The sequence below is a fragment of the Haematobia irritans genome, chromosome 2, assembly GCF_050003625.1.
Source record: "Haematobia irritans isolate KBUSLIRL chromosome 2, ASM5000362v1, whole genome shotgun sequence".
Lineage (NCBI taxonomy): Eukaryota > Metazoa > Arthropoda > Insecta > Diptera > Muscidae > Haematobia > Haematobia irritans.
In genome coordinates, this window is record NC_134398.1 from 116,471,358 (window position 1) to 116,490,985 (window position 19,628).

General features: G+C 36.5%; 1 protein-coding gene and 1 long non-coding RNA gene across 2 annotated transcripts in view; one reads left to right on the plus strand and one right to left on the minus strand.

The window, feature by feature from the left end:
* fred (friend of echinoid) overlaps positions 1-19,628 on the plus strand; it is a 505,225-nt gene that overhangs the window by 238,248 nt on the left and 247,349 nt on the right. The window lies entirely within an intron of this gene.
* On the minus strand, positions 7,186-7,675 carry LOC142223875 (uncharacterized). The gene is made up of 2 exons (XR_012718937.1): positions 7,550-7,675; positions 7,186-7,486 (listed from the first exon to the last, which is right to left on the minus strand). It is a non-coding gene; the product is annotated as an uncharacterized LOC142223875 (long non-coding RNA).

Sequence of the window (19,628 nt, forward strand, 5' to 3'; positions counted from 1 at the left end):
CGGCCTGGCCGAACTTACGGCCGTATATACTTGTTTTATTTCTTGTCACTTAACATTTGAAAAATAATTATTTCCTCCCAAACGATATTTTAGACAAACAAAGCTCGTTTCTCATTGGCTTTTTGCTTTAAGGAAGTTTATTTGGAAGAAAAGTATATACTTTTTGTGATAAACGTTTATTCTTTTCCAGGATATAAAAACAATTTCATAAAGACTAACTCAAAAAAAAAAACAATCTTTTCTGGCTAATTGCAATTTCCCTCGTTCTTAGCAGCTTTTTCTGTAATAAAAACAATGTAGAAGAAATTATTCAATGTTGTACATCTTTAAAATTTTACCTTTCGCCTGGACGGAGAATCGAACCGCGGACCATCCAATTTGTAAGTCAACATACTATCCACTGAGCTATGTAGTTGTTATTGTCATCAATGGACAAATATCCATATAAGTTATATTTATATAGCAAAGCTTGCGGAGCCCACGAGCCGATTAAACAAGCTTTATTTAACAGAAACATACATTTAGTTGGGCACCGTGGAGCATTGGTTGCTATGTCCGCCTTGCATACCAAGTGTCCTGGGATCGATCCCAGCTTCGACCGAACACCAAAAAGTTTTTTTTTACATATATTCCAGATATGTTCGGAACACTCCGAAAAGGTGTTCAACATTACATACTACTATATTAAATTTTTACTATTAAACAGTACAATGGGTCTTATAAAACACTTAAATGCAGAAAAGAACAGTGCTTGATATAAACAAAATGGACTGGCTTGTTGGTTCAAAAATATTTTTTATTGAAAAAAAAAAAAAAAATGTATTAAACGATTTTTTATTTGGTAATAAAAGTTTAAATTTTTCGAAGGAATTCAAAAAACTCTAACAAAAGAAAAACATTTTCAGTACACATCTTCCAAAGCTTTATTTTCTTGGCGTGTAATTTCGGACATATGTCCACCGCGACTATTTTGCACAAAGGTCGTTCTGGAGGTCCGTTTCGTCTACCAATTCAAGCATTTGAAGGCGTATTTCAACAGGTATTTGACACTTTGAATATTGGTTTCCAAAGCGTCAATACACACAGAAAACAGATTGGTTGGAAATCTGTTGTACTAACGAAAATTCTACATTCAGAGTTATATATCAGTTCTGCCAATCTATTTACTTGGATCACAACCATTTTTTTGTCCTTAATACCATTTGGCTATAATTTCAATAGATTCTCACTTGTAATTGAAAATAAATGATTGTAGCAACTAAATGTCTCTCGTTTGAAAAATTTTATTTGAATTCGATTGATTTACCTACCTTAAATAAATGTCGTAACTCTCATTTAGTAGTCCTCACTGATATATGGTAGTCTCAGCCGAATGCCTTTTGATGAATTTCCAAATGTCATTTCTATTTGAACAAATTATTTATTATTCAAACAAGACATTTTTATTTGTTTGAAATTAAAACTAAAAACAGTGGAATTTTATGCTACATCGTAGATGTTGATTTTACCACGAAAAACATATACATAGTATATAGGATAACAATATGAACTGTGGATTTTAACTGTTCATGGCGCCTCTCATTTTGTATCAGGTAATCGAACATATGACACATTTGTGGATATGTTCTGGAATTAGTTTTATTGACTCCAACATGGATACATGTACCCCAGAACTTTCTAATTTTATTTGTTAATATCCATATAATAGTGGACTATTTTAAGGTATGTAACATTATGTACTCTGGACACAACTTTGAGCAGAGCAATCAACTCGGTGTAACCAGTGATTTAGTTCTGGCGTTTAAGATGCTACATTTCAGATACGAAAGCAATTGGATGTAGAAAATCTTACTAAATCTGCACGATTTTATCAATGTGTTCACACACCCAGAGAAGGAATATGATCACCTCAAACATGTTTTAAGAGCAAAATGTTATTTTTGGGTGGTGAGCAAGGAGCACTATTTCAGCAGGATTGTAAGGAAGAGAGGCAGTACCAACTGCTTACAAAACAACTGAATCAGCGCTGATTTTTGTGTGCGATGTCCCGATTTAGAGCAGCTTCTACATACCGCTCATTTTAATAGAAATATTGCTCAGAAGTGATATAAAATATTGAGTATAGCATTGATGGCGTGATGGAAAATAGCACTACCTCTCATGTATCTATAGGTTAGGTGGCAGCCCGATGGGCTCACTTAGACTATTCAGTCCATTGTGATACCACTTCTCCCTTATCACTGAGTGCTGCCCGATTCCATGTTAAACTCATTGACAAGGGACCTCCTTTTTATAGCCGAGTCCGAACGGCGTTCCACATTGGAGTGAAACCACTTAGAGAAGCTTTGAAACCCTCAGAAATGTCACCAGCATTACTGAGGTGGGATAATCCACCGCTGAAAAATTGTTGGTGTTTGGTCGAAGCAGGGATCGAACCCACGACCTTGTGTATGCAAGGCGGGCGTGCTAACCATTGCACCACGGTGGCTCCATCTATACTGCATGAATTGGTTGTAATAACGTAAACGAATTATCATAAACTACTTTGATTACTCGTTTACGTTATTGCCACCGATTCATGCAGTGTGAATGCACTGCCTACTTTATTGTATGCCAAAAAGCTCAACTAAACTCTTAAGGTTGAATTACACACCATGCGTCAATCCGTGCGTTGATGGAAGGGTTGATTTTTTTCTGTTTGCGACAGACTATTCGAGCTTTTGATTTCAAAGAGAAATTTCAACTCTTCAATCATCGGACGCATAGTACGCATTGAACGCATGGTATGTAATTCTACCTTTACTGTTGAAGTATTTTTTGCTGGGACATAAGTAAATTAATCGTAATCTGAAATCTGTGTGATATACATAAATGGAAACCAAAGTTTCCATTCATAATTAGCAGGATCTTCCCAAAGGAATAAAGGTAGGAAGAGCTAGATCGCTAAAGAATCTATCTCAACATGTCAGAAACGATACTTCGTGTAGCCAGATGTTATTGAGAATAAAAGTATTTATACTCTGACCAAAACTGGTGCAAAAATAGACAAATACATAAAACAAATTAAATTTACCCAATTTGCTTATACTGTTAACTCCTTGCAAGTTCTTCTGTACATTCATTAGGGCGGATTTTTCATTAGGTCCTCATAAAATTAGATACTGAAGTTCACTTTTGAGTTCTTCGCCGGATCCATGAAATTTGGTGTATTACATTAAATTAACCCATTTGACATAATATAAGCAAATTCCTGGGATTTTCAGTAATATTTCTTTTACTCTTAAATTAAGGTACTCACCTCAGCATACAGTACAGCGATATACTGTATGAGAGAACACAACAGAGAGTTTTATAAATTCGAATTTTACATTTCTCTTATCTCCACGTCAAATACACTGACGGACGTTTCTTTAGGGTTAACATATATGTATTCGGACTGTTATTTTGTGAATATATTTTTTTTTTAGTTTATCTTGAAACTTACTTTTTCTGACACGAAGTTTATGGTGTGGTTGAGTGTATCTCAAGGTGGTTGAACCTCTCCCAGCGTCTGAAATTAGCCGGCTAAGCCACCGTGTCAGAACAACACCTTTCAGTTTGGGATACACACCCTATGGTAGGCAACCATAACAAGTTAGTGCATATGTTTGCAACACCCAGAAGGAGACGAGATAGACACATGGTATCTTTGGCAAAAATGCTCAGGGTGGGCTCCTGAGTCGATATAGCCATGTCCGTCTGTCCGTCTGTCCGTGAACACATTTTTGTAATCAAAGTCTAGGTCGCAGTTTTAGTCCAATCGACTTCAAATTTGGCACAAGTATGTGCTTTGGCTCAGAATAGATCCCTATTGATTTCGGAAGAAATCGGTTCAGATTTAGATATAGCTCCCATATATATCTTTCGCCCGATATGAACTAATATGGTCCCAGAAGCCAGAGTTTTACCCCAATTTGGTTGGGAGTAGAATTAACATTGTAGCTATGCGTGCCAAATTTGGTTGAAATCGGTTCAGATTTAGATATAGCTCCCAAATATAGCTTTCGCCCGATTTACACTCATATGACCACAGAGGCCAATGTTTTGCTCCGATTTAGTTGAAATTTTGCACAGGGAGTAGAATTAGCATTGTAGTTATGCGTGCCAAATTTGGTTGAAATCGGTTCAGATTTAGCTATAGCTCCAATATATAGCTTTCGACCGATTTACACTCATATGACCACAGAGGCCACTTTTTTGCTCCGATTTAGTTGAAATTTTGCACAGGGAGTAGAATTAGCATTGTAGCTATGCGTGCCAAATTTGGTTGAAATCGGTTCGGATTTAGATATATCTCCCATATATAGCTTTCGCCCGATTTAGACTCATATGACCACAGAGGCCAATTTTTAACTCCGATTTAGTTGAAATTTTGCACAGGGAATAGAATTAGCATTGTTGCTATGCGTGCCAAATTTGGTTGAAATCGGTTCAGATTTAGATATAGCTCCCATATATAGCTTTCGCCCGATTTAGACTCATATGACCACAGAGGCCAATTTTTAACTCCGATTTAGTTGAAATTTTGCACAGGGAATAGAATTAGCATTGTTGCTATGCGTGCCAAATTTGGTTGAAATCGGTTCAGATTTAGATATAGCTCCCATATATAGCTTTCGCCCGATTTAGACTCATATGACCACAGAGGCCAATTTTTAACTCCGATTTAGTTGAAATTGTGCACAGGGAGTAGAATTAGCATTGTTGCTATGCGTGCCAAATTTGGTTGAAATATATATATGTTTTTCTGATTTCGACATAAATGGTCAAAATACCAATATTTTCCTTGTAAAATCGCCACTTCTTAGTCGAAAGATTGTAAAAATGACTCTTATTTTCCTAAACATATATATCGAGTGATAAATCATAAATAAACTTTTGCGAAGTTTCCTTAAAATTGCTTCAGATTTAAATGTTTCCCATATATTTTTATACCCTGCTCCACACTGTGGAACAGGGTATTATAAGTTATTGCATATGTTTGCAACACCCAGAAGGAGACGAGATAGATACATGGTGTCTTTGGCAAAAATGCTCAGGGTGGGCTCCTGAGTCGATATAGCCATGTCCGTCTGTCCGTCTGTCCGTGAACACATTTTTGTAATCAAAGTCTAGGTCGCAGTTTTAGTCCAATCGACTTCAATTTTGGCACAAGTGTGTGTTTTGGCTCAGAATAGATCCCTATTGATTTTGGAAGAAATCGGTTCAGATTTAGATATAGCTCCCATATATATATATTTCGCCCGATATGGACTTATATGGCCCCAGAAGCCAGAGTTTTACCTTAATTTGCTTAAAATTTTGCACAAGAAGAACAATTAGTACTATAGTCAAGTGTGCCAAATTTTATTGAAATCGGTTCAGATTTAGATATAGCTCCCATATATATCTTTCGCCCGATATGGACTAATATGGTCCCAGAAGCCAGAGTTTTACCCCAATTTGGTTGAAATTTTACACAGAGAGTAGCATTAACATTGTAGCTATGTGTGCCAAATTTGATTGAAATTTAGATATAGCTCCAATATATAGCTTTCGGCCGATTTACACTCATATGACCACAGAGGCCAATTTTTTGCTCCGATTTAGTTGAAATTTTGCACAGGGAGTAGAATTAGCATTGTAGCTATGCGTGCCAAATTTGGTTGAAATCGGTTCAGATTTAGATATAGCTCCCATATATAGCTTTCGCCCGATTTACACTCATATGACCACAGAGGCCAATTTTTAACTCCGATTTAGTTGAAATTTTGCACAGGGAGTAGAATTAGCATTGTTGCTATGCGTGCCAAATTTGGTTGAAATCGGTTCAGATTTAGACATAGCTCCCATATATATGTTTTTCTGATTTCGACAAAAATGGTCAAAATACCAACATTTTCCTTGTAAAATCGCCACTGCTTAGTCGAAAAGTTGTAAAAATTACTCTAATTTTCCTAAACTTCCAATACATATATATCGAGCGATAAATCATAAATAAACTTTGTCGAAGTTTCCTTAAAATTGCTTCAAATTTAAACGTTTCCCATATTTTTTTACTAACATTGTGTTCCACCCTAGTGCATTAGCCGACTTAAATTTTGAGTCTATAGATTTTGTAGAAGTCTATCAAATTCTGTCCAGATCGAGTGATACTTTAAAGTATGTATTTGGGACAAACCTTTATATATAGCCCCCAACACATTTGACGGATGTGATATGGTATCGAAAATTTAGATCTACAAAGTGGTGCAGGGTATAATATAGTCGGCCCCGCCCGACTTTAGACTTTCCTTACTTGTTTTTTAATGAGATCCATAGTAAATGCCGAAAAAAGGCCTTACAGAAAATTCGTCGTAATATTTTTCTATTTTAAACATATGTCTTTTCTCGACATAAGAAATTTTAATATTAACATTTGAAAATATTCAATTTACTTTCGGCTGTGGCAACCATATGTAAATTATGATTACTAAACTACAGCCATGAAATTCTATTAAGGAAGGTTGTACCAACCAATTTCATACAAACAATTTAAAAATAGATACATTTGGTTGCTACAACTATTTATCGTAAAACACGAAGGAAAATCTGTTATAACAGTTGTCTAATGGTTGAGTAGATGAAAATATATTTGAAAATAGAGAGAGTACACACAGAAAACAAATTTGTTGTGCCAACCAATTCTTTTGCCAACCAAATTATTCGGTCCCATCTACTACCAGAATATAACTGACAAAATTTGTCAAAGCAACCAACTGAAGTCTTGCACAACAGTATATCAAATTGTTTGGATAACTAAAATTTGGGCACATTATAAGTCTAATTGGTAATCCCAACCAATAAGATTTTATTCGTTTGTTGAAACAACTATTTATTATTTTCGGACAACCAATGCTTGAGAAATTAAAGAAACCATTTGGTGAATTAATTTTAGTCTGTATTTAATTTTAATACATATTGATATTTTTATTGACTATTAACCTAAAAAAACATCGTCATCTTTAGAACCTTTTATGAACTGCAAAAGAAACTCCATGAGATAGCAAGAGTTGCGAAATCTACACAATTTTCAGGTCCAAGGAGGTCAAAATATATTTTTTTAAATTTCTGGAAGAAAAGCAGACATAATATAAAAAAAAATTGCGTTAACGTTAAAAAATGTACCTTTGATCGTGTTCTGTTGGCAAAGTTTGTCTAATAGAACACGCCTTACATGATTATATATGTCATTCGATTTGAGTGGCAGTACCCCAATGTACCCAAAACCCCAACAGAGATTAAAAACTGAATGGAAATGATGCAGATACTGCTGATGCTCCACTCACAATTACCCGATCGTGACTCACGCATGGACCTTGAAATGTTGTTATGTCTTTGCATCTTTCTTCAGTTCTGATCGATTTTAAGTTCGATGGCGAGGTAGCCATTCACATCCTCGGAAATCGTCACATTTGTTAAAATATCTCTAGTAGGGAAAAACGTAAGTGAGTGAGTGATATTAATTTCATTTGATGATTATGTTACTTACCACTTAAGAATGCAGCTACCGATTTAAAAAGAATATATACCTAATTCACAGAAAGTCTTTATGGCCAGAATTTTCTCTAATATTGGGTACTCGACATGAAAAATTTGAATTGTATTGAAATTTTGAGAATTTAGAGTTTATAATTAATGAAATCAAACAACAACTTATTTGTTGTCATATTTATGTAGTCCATAGCAACAAATTCCTTTATAACTATACAATTTGTTAACACAACCAACTTATTGGCTAGGCGGACTTTCAGTTGGGTTTGGTGACACATTGGCAAAACAAATCAGTTATCACAACAGGGTGGAATAAATTGAAATGGTTAGTTACTTCAATGTATAAATAACGACCAATATTTGGTCATGTGTACCAACTTTTGGTCACACCATCGTTATATTGATTATATAAACTATCAAACAAGAGAAATAACTAACAATTATTCCACACAATTAAAAATTGTGGGTCTCCACTATCAAACTGTTGTCCTAATCGAATTCCAACCAATCATTTCTCTGGGTCTAGGTAGACACAAACGACTTATTGTTCCAAATATGGAGTTTAAATTATTACAACCAATTTCCACCCATTCTATTCTCTGTGTGTATGTTTTGGCAAAAAATCATTGATCATGAGCCTGTATCAACTTCCATTCACTGTAGCGCATCGGCCTTCCTCATTTTTAAAGAAATAAGGACCAATGATTCCACCAGCCCATACACCGCACCAAACAGTACATTTATCGGGATGCATTGGTAATTCTTGAACGAACTGGGGATTATCTTTGCTCCAAATACGGCAATTTTCTTGTTGCCATATCCATTCAACAAAAAATGCGCCTCATCACTTAAGATAATTTTTCGGTAAAGAAGCGGATATTTCTCTAATTGAATTTAATTGAACAACACTGGGACGTCTCTAAACTGTCAAAACAGCTGTCAGACAACAAAGTGATTCATATTTAAACAAAACCTTCATAAAAACACCATTTACTATGATCTACACGAAAATTAAAATTTTTAAAGATAATGAATGTTTAGAAAATTTTTTCAAAATTTTACTTCTATAGAAATGTTTTTCAAAATTTTATTGCTATAGAACATTTTGTCAAAATTTTATTCTATAGAAAATTTTGCCAAGATTTTACTTTCATAGAAAATTTTGTAAAAATCTTACTTCCATAGAAAATTTACATTTATGGGAAATTTTGTCAATAGAAAATTGAAGGAGCTCTAAGTTGGTTAGGAAAATCTTCCAAAACATAGAGAATTTGGTACACAGAAAAAATACGCATTGTTAAATATTGATAAAATCAAGAAAATTACTAAAAATTTGATAGAGTTTTGCATTGATACTTTACATATCTTTATCAATTTTTTATTTGATAAAAAAAGTTGGGATATCAACGCCGAAATGTACGAGTATTTTATGAAAATTATTTATAGATATTTTCTGATAAAAAGGTTGAAATATCAGTGAACCAATATACGAGTATTTTATTAAGATAATTTTTAAATATTTCTGATAAAAAATATCCTTCTTTTGGTAAAGATATTGTTATGATTTTATCAATTAGTTGGTCGATAAAAAATTCACGAATTGATAAAAATATCGTATGTGTTTTATCAGTTTTAATTTAATTCAGATTTTACGCACATACATACACATAAGAGAAACACTCATTGATTTTCTCGTTGTTTACAAAGTGGGTGAGCTGTAGAGTAAAAACAAACGGTGTTCTCTCTTCTGTTTGGGTTTTATAAGAATGCATGCCTTACAATACAAATAGACTAACTCAAAAGCAATACATGCACAAAAGTAAAACTGTTGCCAATACATGGTAACATATACATAAGTAACATATATGAGATAAAATAATTTTTAATAGCTGGAGTTAGTTCATTTTGCGTGTAAGAATGACAAAAGAATTTATAAACCGTTAGTTTTCGGAAGTGTAGAGAAATATTCAATTATGCCCTTTTAGTTGTTGATATTACGTTTTAATCATTATAGTGTAACATTTAAAGATTGAACACGTGTGTTTTAAGCTAGCAAAATGGAAATCGAAAAAGTAATCAAAAATCATACACATCTTAAAGACGAAAATTCCATCAGCTTTGATAATCAAAGTTCTAACGGCAGTCGACCTATTATTTAAGATGTTTTATTCAGTGCTTTTTCTATAATATGAAATTAGAAAAAAAAATACAAAAATTAATATTTTAAAGGATGAAATTCTTAATTTAAAATTGAATTAATTTCAATATGTTTATTTATATTCTTTTCATTTTAATTCAATTTCTTATGATTTTTTGTTTATTTTAAAGAATTTTTTAGTTTATTGTTTTTCTTTTTTTAAAAATCGAAAAATAATATCCTTTAGTGTGAAATTTAAAAGAAAAAACCTAAATGAAAACTTAATTAATTTAGAATTTATATATTTTTTATTCTAAAAAAATGTTTATTTCTTAACATTTATTTTAATGATAGAAAATAAGAATCATTATTCGCAATTTAAAATTGAATTAATTTCAATGTGTGAATTTTTTCATTTTAATTGAATTTATTGCCAAAAGAATTTGTTACGTTCTTAGGTTAGGTTAAGGTGGCAGCCCGATTAAGATTCAGACTCACTTAGACTATTCAGTCCATTGTGATACCACATTAACTAAAAGTACCTATTACATATGGGCACTTCTAGTTTTAACCGCTGAACCTTCTTGATTATTTTTCTTTGTTGAACCAACCAGATTGTTCCAAAAACAGTAGCAGACTGCTTAAGTTAACGTTTTCCAGATCCGCCAGTAATCTGAAGCTATATGCTCCTAAAAGTTGCTTGCGCTTTACACAAAATGCAGGACACTCACACAAGAGGTGTTTAATTGATTCTTTTTCCTCCGCATCATGACAGCTCATACAATAGTCATTATACTTCGCGCCAATAGTTTTTGCAAAATCGCCTATCAGGCAGCGACCCGTTATAGCAGATATCAGGAGTGATATCTGACGTCTCGAGAACATTAGCATATCTAGTGTGCGGTTTAAGTTGAAATGGGGCCATATTTGCTTGGTGTCGTTACAACCCTTGCAATTCTCCCATCGAACATTTGCCATCATAACAGCCTTCTCACGCAGCATGAGCTTGCAGGTAGCTAGGGGCATACCAACAAATTCTAGTTCCCCTGGAATATGTAAGGTAGTCCCTAGCCTTGCCAACTCATCCGCTTCGCAGTTCCCCGGTATGTTCCTATGGCCAGGCACCCATATTAGGTGAATATTGTACTGCTCAGCCATCTCATTGAGAGATTTGCGGCAGTCGATGACCGTTTTCGAGTTGAGGAACACAGAGTCCAAGGATTTTATTGCAGGTTGACTGTCTGAGTATATATTAATGCCCACATTTTTTGGAACATTACTTCTCAGCCAATTCGCCACCTCTCTTATTGCTAATATTTCAGCCTGAAAAACACTACAGTGATTAGGTAATCTTTTCGCTATTCGAAGTTCCAGATCATTAGAATATACTCCGAACCCCACTTGTCCATCCAATTTGGAGCCATCAGTGTAGAAATCTATATATTCTTTATTCCCCGGGGTCTGTGTGCACCACGCCTCACTGTTGGGGATTAGAGTCTCAAACTTTTTGTCGAAAAGTGGACTCGCCAAAGTGTAATCCACTACGTTAGGTACATCTGGCATTATTTTGAGGACAGAACTGTGACCGTAACCTTTTTCCGACCACAGCGATAGTTCGCGCAACCGCACAGCAGTTGTTTCAGCTGAATGTTTGGCCAAAATGTCTAAAGGCAATAGATGCAGCACGACATTAAGGGAATTTGTTCCTGTCTTGCTGAATGCGCCTGAAATACACAAACACGCCATACGCTGAACTTTATCTAAACAAGTCGGTTTCTGAAGTGCCGGCCACCAGACTACAACACCATATAGCATTATAGGTCTAACCACTGCCGTGTATAGCCAATGCACAATTTTTGGTTTCAGTCCCCACTTTTTTCCTATTGCCTTTTTGCACGAGTACAAAGCTACAGTTGCCTTTCTCGCCCTTTCTTCAATATTAAGCTTAAAGTTCAGCTTCCTGTCCAAAATAACGCCAAGGTATTTTGCACATTCACCAAAGGGAATTTCAATACCCCCTAAGGAAATAGGCCTAACCGTGGGAGTTTTGCGATCGTTGCAGTACATGACTAATTCTGTCTTTGCAGGATTTACCCCAAGACCATTGTCTTTCGCCCATTTCTCAGTCATCCGGAGGGCCCTCTGAATAATATCTCTGATTGTGGATGGGAATTTTCCCCTGACTGCCAGAGCCACATCATCTGCGTATGCCACCACTTTTATCCTTTCTTTTTCTAGAGTAACCAGAAGGCTATTTATAGCAACATTCCAAAGAAGAGGTGATAGAACTCCTCCTTGGGGAGTGCCTCTGTTCACATACCTTTGTATGTTTGCTTGTCCTAGTGTGGCTGAAATACGTCTCTTCATTAGCAGTTCGTCTAACAGCCTGAGTATACATGGATCAACATTCAGAGTTGTCAGTCCATTTAATATCGAGCTCGGATGGACATTATTGAACGCCCCTTCGATGTCTAGAAACGCCACGATTGTGTATTCTTTGACAGATAGTGAGCTTTCAATAAAGCTGACTAGTTCATGTAGTGCGGTCTCAGTAGACCTGCCCTTCGAGTATGCATGCTGTCGTTTCGAGAACAAACTTGAATCGATGCTAGTTCTAAGATAAATATCTATCATCCTCTCCAGAGTCTTAAGTAGGAATGAGGATAAGCTGATTGGTCGGAAATCCTTCGCCCTCGAGTGAGAGGCTTTTCCCGCTTTAGGTATGAAGACGACTTTTGTTTCCCTCCACTTTCCTGGGATATATGATAAGTTGATACATCCTTTATATATCACCGACAACCAGGGGATAATTTTGTCAGTTACAGCTTGTAACTCCGCCGGAGTAATTCCATCAGGTCCAGGGGATTTGAATGGTCCAAAGCTATTTAGCGCCCATCTTATTCTAGTTTCCGATACAATTTCCTCGACAGGAAACGACCGCTGAGCAACTGTGGCACCGCCAGTACATGGTTCAACCGACTGATTTCCAGGAAAATGTGTGTCCAATAGTACCTCCAGCATCTCCTCACTGGACGTTGTCCAATTGCCCTCCGATGTTTTAATGAAACCTGGAGCGGAGTTGGTGGATGCTAGAACCTTCCGTAGTCTGGAAGCCTCGGACGTATTCTCAATACTGCTGCAGTAATCATTCCAAGAGTTATGCTGAGCCTTTCTCAGTTCTCGCTTGTATCCTCTCAGAATCTTCTTGTAAGCGTCCCAGTCCTCAGAAGCTCTGGTGGACTTTGCCTTGTTAAAGAGCTTCCTGCAGGATTTCCTCATATTACTTAATTCCGTAGACCACCATGGTGGTCGATGTTTCCCCCTTGGCTTTCCTCTAGGGCATGCAGCTTTCAGTGAGATGTTGAAGGCCTTAGTAATCCGCTCCACTGCGTATTCGATATCTTGCACATTTCTCATATTTGTCTGTGTTATTTCCGGTATCATCATATTGAACGATTCCCTATACCTATTCCAGTCAGCTTTCCTAACATTTGGCGGAAATATGATCTTGGTGATATGAACATCAAATTTGAAACTGATGTAGCGATGATCTGAGAAGCTGTGTTCACTTAAAACCTGCCACTCAGATATCATTTCATTCAGTTCTTGCGAGGCCAAGGTGATGTCCAAAACCTCTTGCCTGTTTTTAGTGACAAAGGTTGGGACATCTCCCTTGTTGCAAACTACCAGATTAGTACGCAAAATAAACTCTATTAGCGACTCTCCCCTTGCATTAGTATCACTACTTCCCAATATACTATGATGTGCATTCGCATCGCATCCCATAATGAGTTTCGTCTTTGTTTTCCGTGACTCCTCCACTAAGGTCTTAACGGCATATGGAGGCATCTCCCTGTCATGTCCCATGTAGACCGAAGATACCCAATATTTGCATTTGGCTATTTCTAAACTGGCAACGACAGTGTCTGTATTGCACATTGAAGGAAGCAGAAACAAGTTGAGCTCGTTTTTAGCAATTATACAGGCTCGATTTACATCATTACCACTATACTGCAATAGTTTGAACCCCGGAGTACTTAATTCACATATTTTGTTTTTATAAACATATGGTTCTTGAATAAGAACTATATCTATGTCCCCTTTCATCAGGAGAACTTTTAAGGCAGCACATGCAGCCTTACAATGATGAAGATTTATCTGGAGGATCCGTAGGACCATCGAGATTTTCAACAACCGTCACATCAACCGCTTCAATCGAGTCATCAAGAATGTCCTCTTCAGAGATATCGGTGACTCTCGCAATAACCATAGGTTCAACTTTGGTGAGTTCTGAGGCAGTAGAAGCCTCCTCACGCATACGGTATCTATCCATGTCTTCAAATGTCTTGGTATCCCCCTCGACTTCGCAAGAGGATCCGCTTACTTCTGATTCAGACAGAGGCTTGTCCATTTCTGAATCCTTTAGCTGATCGTTTTTATACACCTTCATTTGGATATAATGAAAGCCATAACATACACGGCCCTGGGACTTTGCTAGATGTGGCAAATACTGAGTGTTCAATATAAACACTGCATGCCGTCGTGGCCCATCCACTTCATCCAAACGGCCAACCTTCAACCTGTTTTTAGTGACAAAGGTTGGGACATCTCCCTTGTTGCAAACTACCAGATTAGTACGCAAAATAAACTCTATTAGCGACTCTCCCCTTGCATTAGTATCACTACTTCCCAATATACTATGATGTGCATTCGCATCGCATCCCATAATGAGTTTCGTCTTTGTTTTCCGTGACTCCTCCACTAAGGTCTTAACGGCATATGGAGGCATCTCCCTGTCATGTCCCATGTAGACCGAAGATACCCAATATTTGCATTTGGCTATTTCTAAACTGGCAACGACAGTGTCTGTATTGCACATTGAAGGAAGCAGAAACAAGTTGAGCTCGTTTTTAGCAATTATACAGGCTCGATTTACATCATTACCACTATACTGCAATAGTTTGAACCCCGGAGTACTTAATTCACATATTTTGTTTTTATAAACATATGGTTCTTGAATAAGAACTATATCTATGTCCCCTTTCATCAGGAGAACTTTTAAGGCAGCACATGCAGCCTTACAATGATGAAGATTTATCTGGAGGATCCGTAGGACCATCGAGATTTTCAACAACCGTCACATCAACCGCTTCAATCGAGTCATCAAGAATGTCCTCTTCAGAGATATCGGTGACTCTCGCAATAACCATAGGTTCAACTTTGGTGAGTTCTGAGGCAGTAGAAGCCTCCTCACGCATACGGTATCTATCCATGTCTTCAAATGTCTTGGTATCCCCCTCGACTTCGCAAGAGGATCCGCTTACTTCTGATTCAGACAGAGGCTTGTCCATTTCTGAATCCTTTAGCTGATCGTTTTTATACACCTTCATTTGGATATAATGAAAGCCATAACATACACGGCCCTGGGACTTTGCTAGATGTGGCAAATACTGAGTGTTCAATATAAACACTGCATGCCGTCGTGGCCCATCCACTTCATCCAAACGGCCAACCTTCCAATCAGCTGTTGGAAGATCTGGATTGCATTGTTTCAGTCTATTTAAAATAGATTCAGGGTCAGGAGGGTTTGCAGGTATCCACGCATGTGCTCTTGGTCTAGCCGGTATGTCTTTCTTCTCGACTAACTCTAGAGCAGCTCCTTCCCAAACTTCACCAATTAGTATCAGAGCAGCTTTAAAACATTCTATAGACCTCTGGTCCTCAAATGCGACTAGCTTAAATCGTCCTTGATACCAACCAGCCTCTTGGTGTCGAGGATCTGGGCCGGGAAACTTTTCCAGCACCTGTGAGTAGACGCCAGACAAAGCATTCTCAATTCCCCCCATTTTTGCTTTGGAACCATACCGTCCAATGCTCCTTTATTAATGATAGCCATCACAAGGCTGTATTTAGCAACTGAGGCAAACGATCGTTGATCCCTTTTGGAGGATGGCAGCTCATCCGGTGATCGTTCCCTTTTTCCAGTCTCAAGAATTCCTTGAGCCCATTTTAAGGAATCGCTTTGTTTAGCCGACAGCGTGCTTGGGTCGACTGATCCTAACTTCTTTAGGATAAACAAAGCATTTCTGCGTTCCTTGAATCTCTTTCGTGAGGGATTACCTCCTTTTGATGTCGTTACCTTAGAAAAACTTCGACTTGTCAGAGTGTCGCGACCTGTCGACCCGTCTACAGGTCGACTAATTGGGCCTAACTCTTGGTCATTGCCCAGATTTATAACTCCAGTCGATACCCGTCCACTGGGCCCTGAAGTTAGCAACCCAGTGGATGACTTGGAATTTCGCTGCATGGTGGCTTAATATCCCACCACACTTGAAATTCGTAGTAGGTACTTATTACGATGATTTTATCCGCTATTAAAAAACACATCCGTTCCGTTCGACGGTTGAAATATATCCATATATTAACACCACGTACCAAATTTCAACTGGTCTTCCAAGAGGCTCTTGGTCTTCCAAGAGGCTCCGGAGGTCAAATCTTAGAGACCATGTACCAAATTTCAGTCGGATCGGATGAAATTTGCTTCTCGTAGAGGCTCCGCAAGCCAAATCGGGAGATCGGTTTATATGGGGGCTATATATAATTATGGACCGATGTGGACCACTTTTTGCATGGTTGTTATGTTAGAGATCATATGCTGACACCATGTACCAAATTTCAGCCGGATCGAATGAAATTTGCTTCTCTTCGAAGCTCATCAAGCCAAATCTGGGGATCGGTTTATATGGACCAATGTGAACCAATTTTTGCATGGTTGTTAGATACCATATACTAACACCATGTACCAAATTTCAGCCGGATCCGATGAAATTTGCTTCTCTTAGAGGATCCACAAGCCAAATTTGGGGGTCCGTTTATATGGGGGCTATACGTAAAAGTGGACCGATATGGCCCATTTGCAGTACCATCCGACCTACATCAATAACAACTACACACAAAGAAAATTTCATTAAAATTGAGCCAACGAAAAATTTTCATTAATACAATGAAATAAATCGTTAATAGTACGAAACGTTACGTTGATTAACAGGAAATTCGTTATAATAACGAAAAATTTCATTGTATTAACGAATTTTTTCATTGGCTCACTTTTAATGAAACATTTCGTTAATATAACGAAACTTTTTCTATCAGTGTACTTGTGCCAAGTTTCAAGTCGATAGCTTGTTTCGTTCGGAAGTTAGCGTGACTTCAACAGACGGACGGACATGCTCAAATCGACTCAGAATTTCACCATGAACCAGAATATATATACTTTATGGGGTCTTAGAGCAATATTTCGAAGTGTTACAAACAGAATGACAAAGTTAATATACCCCCATCCTATGGTGGAGGGTATACAAATATATTAAAAGAAAATTTAACTGAAACTACCAATAAATTAGGTTTGGGTCAGTTTATTATTTTCAACATGATAATGATCCCAAACACACCTCTATGCCGAGAAAGTGTTCACCAAAATATTTATATTTAAAATTTTAATTGCATTTTTAAAACTATTCAATTAAAATTTAAGTTGATTCAACAAAAGTTGAATCAACTTTTTTTAATTGACCTTGTTGATTGATACTATCATTTCTGTATTTGGAAACATTTCAATAAAAAATTAATTGGATCAATTAATGAATACAAATAATAATATTTTGGTTGTGATATTTGTGTGTGTAGAGTTTAAAACACAAATCTCTTTTAAATTTGGAGTTTGCGTACTTGATACTAGAAAACAAATTTTACTTTTTTCCTCATGTGCCATCAAATTCCTTTCAAAACGTTTATTGAAAATTAAAATTCACACTGGCCTTCAAGTAGGAATTATGCTATTTACGAGTATACCCTAAACCACATAGTGGACAGGGTATAATAACTTTGATCTGCCAAAAAATTTGCCTACCAGAAATATTGATTTTAGACCCCATAAAATATATACCGATCGACTCAGAATCACCTCCTGAGTCGATGAAGCGCATGGTGTTCGTCCGTCCGTCTGTCCATATATTTGTTGTTCACAGGATTCCGGTCGCAATTATCAACTGATTTTGATGAAATTTGGTGGAGCGTGTTTTTTGGTCGCAAGGACAAACTTTATTAAATTTGGAAGAAATCGTATCAAATTTAGATATAGCTCCCATATATATGTATCGCCCGATTTCGACAAATGGGGTTACGATGCGCTTTTTTACAAACGAATCGACTCCAAATTTGGCAAAAAGTAATCTTCTTCATCACCCTTCAAGTCTGCAAAATTTCATACAAATCGGTTCAGATTTAGATATAGCTCTCATGTATATGTATCGCCCGATTTTCCCAAATTTGGCCATAAAACCCTTATTTATCAACCGATCTTACTCAAGGGAGCCACCGTGGTGCAATGGTTAGCATGCCCGCCTTGCATACACAAGGTCGTGGGTTCGATTCCTGCTACGACCGAACACCAACAAGTTTTTCAGCGGTGGATTATCCCACCTCAGTAATGCTGGTGACATTTCTGAGGGTTTCAAAGCTTCTCTAAGTGGTTTCACTGCAATGTGGAACGCCGTTCGGACTCGGCTATAAAAAGGAGGTCCCTTGTCATTGAGCTTAACATGGAATCGGGCAGCACTCAGTGATAAGAGAGAAGTTCACCACTGTGGTATCACAATGGACTGAATAGTCTAAGTGAGCCTGATACATCGGGCTGCCACATAACCTAACCTAACCTAACCTAACCTAACCTAACCGATCTTACTCAAAGTTAGATTACTATAATCTTCTATAGTACTAACAATATGTTCAAAAAAATCATCGAAATCGGTTCAGATTTAGCTATAGCTCCCATATATATGTACCGCTCGATTAATAATTGACTCAATATTAATTATATACTAACTCTGTAGGTGCAAAAATCAACTACAGCTACAACTTTATATAATATCAGACATTTCTGCTCAGATTGTGCCAAAACTCCCATAAAATGTACCTTAATGTTTTTAAATATGTTTGACTAAAGTCAACTTGTCTTTAATAATTGTGGAAAATTCTTCAAAATTAACATTTAAATTTTTTGTTTTTGTGCATCTTGACTACAAAACAAAAACACATTCAAAAATAGGAGATTTCATTGAAATTTTATTCAAGGACCATTTTTATTGAAAACAAGTAAGTAAAGTAGAAAGTTGGGCGGGGCCGACTATATCATAACCTAAACCACCCCTACTGAATTACTATCGCTTAATTAGTAGAACAAAACGACTTCATTGAACAGCTTATTGACATTTTGACTCGACTTTCCACGCTAAGCAAAAAACGCTTTAGGTAATATTTTTTTCAGTGTATGGAAAACATATTTAATAGTGAAATTTCCAAAATAAAAAGGTGAATCAACAACCTACTAAATTTTATATGATATCACAGAGAATTTTAAAATATTAGATGAAACATTGTATACAGTTAGGAGACTTTTTTTGGAAAGTGTCTTCTTTAATAATTTATAAAATTTGTTTTGTGAACTATCCTTCAATATTCTTTGGAAAAAAAACTCGTATATATAACTTTTAACTAAAACTTAATCTACGTTTTACGCCAACAAATTTGGTACGAAGACTTTTTTGATTCAGAGTTCATACAACTCGTTAGATAATAGTGAATATTAAATGTTAATTTTTTTCATAAACAGGAAATGCTTTTGTTTGGTAGCTCATACGTGCATAATTGATTCCATTGATGTAATCATGCATAAGTCACTCAATACGCTTTTGTGAACAGATTCAGTTTTTGCTTATGTCGTCAAATATGTAGCAATTAAAAAGCTTTTTTGTCGATAGTAAATGTGTCGTCATTTCTGGTCATTGTTTTTTGACTAACAACAGGCACAAGGCGTTTTTATACTAATTCGAGTATAAAAAATAGTCCAAAAATATTATTCAATTTGGGTCCATTGAATAGA